At 40.4% G+C, this 3,143-nt stretch overlaps 1 non-coding gene across 1 annotated transcript; it reads left to right on the top strand.

Moving 5' to 3' along the window:
• The first annotated feature begins 244 nt into the window (after window positions 1-244).
• LOC148545180 (small nucleolar RNA R71) lies at window positions 245-351 on the top strand. The gene has a single exon (XR_015901546.1). It is a non-coding gene; the product is annotated as a small nucleolar RNA R71 (small nucleolar RNA).
• Window positions 352-3,143: the final 2,792 nt, after the last annotated feature.

The following is a 3,143-nucleotide window of genomic DNA, read 5'->3' as shown; positions in this document are numbered from 1 at the left end:
CTGCTGGGTAATGAGCTTGTTTTGGGCCAGCAGAGCATCTACATTGTTTAGCTCCATTACTCCCCTAGTGTTGCCTCTTTCAGAAGCATAGAAATAATCATTCTCTGCTACTGTTTCAATGACAACTATGGCTTCCTCAATGGTCTTTCTCTTGTTCAAAGATCCTCTGGATGAATGGTCTACTGCCTTCTTTGATTTATATGACAGGCCTTCATAGAAAATGTGTAGTTGCACCCATTCGTTGAACATATCTGGTGGGCACCTCCTTGTTAGGTCCTTAAACCTCTCCCATGCTTCATAAAGAGTCTCACCATCTTGTTGCCTGAAAGTTTGGACCTCAGCTCTCAGCCTATTGATTCGTTGAGGAGGGTAAAATCTTGCTAAGAATTTGTTCACCACATCTTCCCAGGTTGTCAAGCTCTCCTTCGGGAAAGACTCCAGCCACTTGGCTGCCTTATCCTTGAGTGAGAATGGAAATAAGAGCAGTCTATAGGCGTCAGGATGAACACCATTAGACTTCACTGTGTCACATATTCTCAGGAAGGTGGTTAGATGTTGATTGGGGTCTTCTTGGACACTTCCTCCGAACGAACAGTTGTTCTGAAAAAGGGTGATGAGCTGTGGTTTTAGTTCAAAATTGTTGGCATGGATGGTTGGCTTTTGAATGCTACTTCCACAGTTTCCTGGGTTTGGATTGATGTAAGAGCCTAAAACTCTTCTATCCTTCCCAGCATGATTTGCTCGACCTCCTCCGCCATGGTTGTGAGCCTCTTCTTCATGATGGTTTTCCATGTTGTCTTCAATGTTTGGTTCAAAGTATTCCTCCTCTTCCTCGGCACCAACTACTCTTTTTCCTCTTGCTTCCCTCCTTAATCTAAAGAAGGTCCTCTCAGGTTCAGAATCAAAGGAAGTTGAAGCCCCGTTTCTTCTCCCTGTCATACAACCAACAAGTACAAGCAAGGAAAATAGATGCAGAAAGTATTTCTGTCAGAATGACTGTTAGTGTGAGTGATGTAATATATCAAACAGTTAGTAGGTTAGTGAAATGAATGGTAAATAACTAAAAACAAAAAAGTAGGGGGAAGGGAAGAAATTAACTAAAACTTAAAGTAAATTACTCAAACAGAAAATTAAATCAAACAAAACAAAAATGCTCAATCTAGTTATCTTCTAATTAAATCATTGTTGATGCACAATCAATCCCCTGCAACGGCGCCATAAACTTGATGTACGGAAAACTTGTCTCATAACAAATTTCCTTCGGCAAGTGTACCGAATTTGTCGTCAAGTAAAAACTCACAATAGAGTGAGGTCGAATCCCACAGAGATTGATTGATCAAGAAACTTTAATTAGAGGAATGTTCTAGTTGAGCGAATCAGAATTTGGGTTGAGAATTGCAGAAAATTAAATGGCGGGAAAGTAAATAACAGAAAAGTAAATGCTAGAAATAAAGAGCTGAATGTAGATGACGAAAAGTAAATTGCAGAATCTTAAATAGGAATGGGGTAATTGCTCATAAAAGTAAATGACAAAAATTAAAGAGAATGGGTAAGATCAGAAATGGGGAGTTCATTGGGCTCAAGAGGTGTTGCATTCTCCGGATCAATTTCATTTTCATCTCTTCCTCAATCAATGCACTCATTGATCTCCTTGGTAATATCTTAAGTGATCGAATTACAATGAATTGTAATTCAATCTCTCAAATCTTGATCAATAGCCAATTCCTTGGTCAATTGCTCATGAGAAGAGATGAAGTATGGTCACTGATTATACCACATGCATTTCCCAAATCAAGTGTTGAGAGGATTATAGTCACATATCCATCCAAACCCAATTTGGTCTAGCATGAGAAAGCATTTCTAGCATGATCTCTTCATTCCTCTTTCAAGGTTCAGAAGAGATCCAAGTTTGAATAGCTTTTTTTCCAAGATAACTACCCAATTGGATGAAGATCGAAAGCTTTCAAGTAAAATCAAGAGAAAAGATAGAAGAAGAATAATGAAAACTAGTATTGATCCATCAAATTACAACAGAGCTCCCTAACCCAATGAAAGGGGTTTAGTTGTTCATGGCTCTAGCAAATGAAAACAAAGATGGAGAATACATGATGAAACTAAAACTGCAGAGAAAGTAAAATACAGAGAGTAGTTCTATGCCAAGAGGCTCCCTATATTTTCTGACTCCCTTTTTAATTCAAAGCTACTCCTATATATACTACTCTTCTGATCTTCTAGTTGGCTCTTCAAGTCTTGGTTATGGGCCTTTGGATCTTGAGTTTAAAGCAGTTATCTTCTTCATTGGGCTTGGCTTTACTTGCAGAGAGAAAGTGTGAAGTGGGCAGAGACTTTAGCTCAGGACGTTAGTGGTGTTAACGTTCAGTGAAAATATGGGTTCGAGAACGTTAGTGACAATCACCTTTTTAACTAACGTTCCTCACCCAATTAAGAGCCACGTTAACCTCAACGTTAGTGGCACAAACGTTGCCACTAACGTTGCCTCTTTGTCCTTCGCACACGTTATTGGGACTTACCTTTCCCAATAACGTTGAGAAGCCTCCACCTTCCCTACGTTAGAGTCCACGTTAACTTAGTTAACGTGGCTCCTTAACGTAGGCTTGCCAACCTTTGAGAACGTCAGTGACACTTACCTTTGTCACTAACGTTCCAATGTGCCCCTAACTCCCACGTTAGAGTCTACGTTAACTAGGTTAACGTGGCCTTTAACGTGGCTGTGCTAGCCATCTCCAACGTTAGTGGCAAAGGTGAATGTCACTAATGTTGGCTCATCATCTCTCCTCCTCACGTTAGCTTCCACGTTAACTAAGTTAACATGGGAGTTAACGTGGATCATTGTGGCTTGTGTGGGCTCCTTCCAATGTTAGTGACAATGTTAGGTGTGACTAACGTTGGCGATCACCTTGCTTCTTCACGTTAGCTTCCACGTTAACTAGGTTAACATGGGAGTTAACGTGGCTTATTGGGGCTTGTGTGGGTTAATCCCAACGTTAGTGACAATGTTTGGAGTCACTAACGTTGTCGATCACCTACTTTCTTCACGGTAGCTTCCACGTTAACTAGGTTAACGTGGAAGTTAACGTGGCTTATTGTGACTTGGCCAACGTTAGTGACAAAGTTGAATGTCA

This window comes from Arachis ipaensis, chromosome B9, assembly GCF_059453495.1.
Source record: "Arachis ipaensis isolate K30076 ecotype BB chromosome B9, ASM5945349v1, whole genome shotgun sequence".
NCBI lineage: Eukaryota > Viridiplantae > Streptophyta > Magnoliopsida > Fabales > Fabaceae > Arachis > Arachis ipaensis.
Note: the sequence above shows the minus strand (reverse complement) of the source record. Positions and strands in the feature narration are given on the sequence as shown.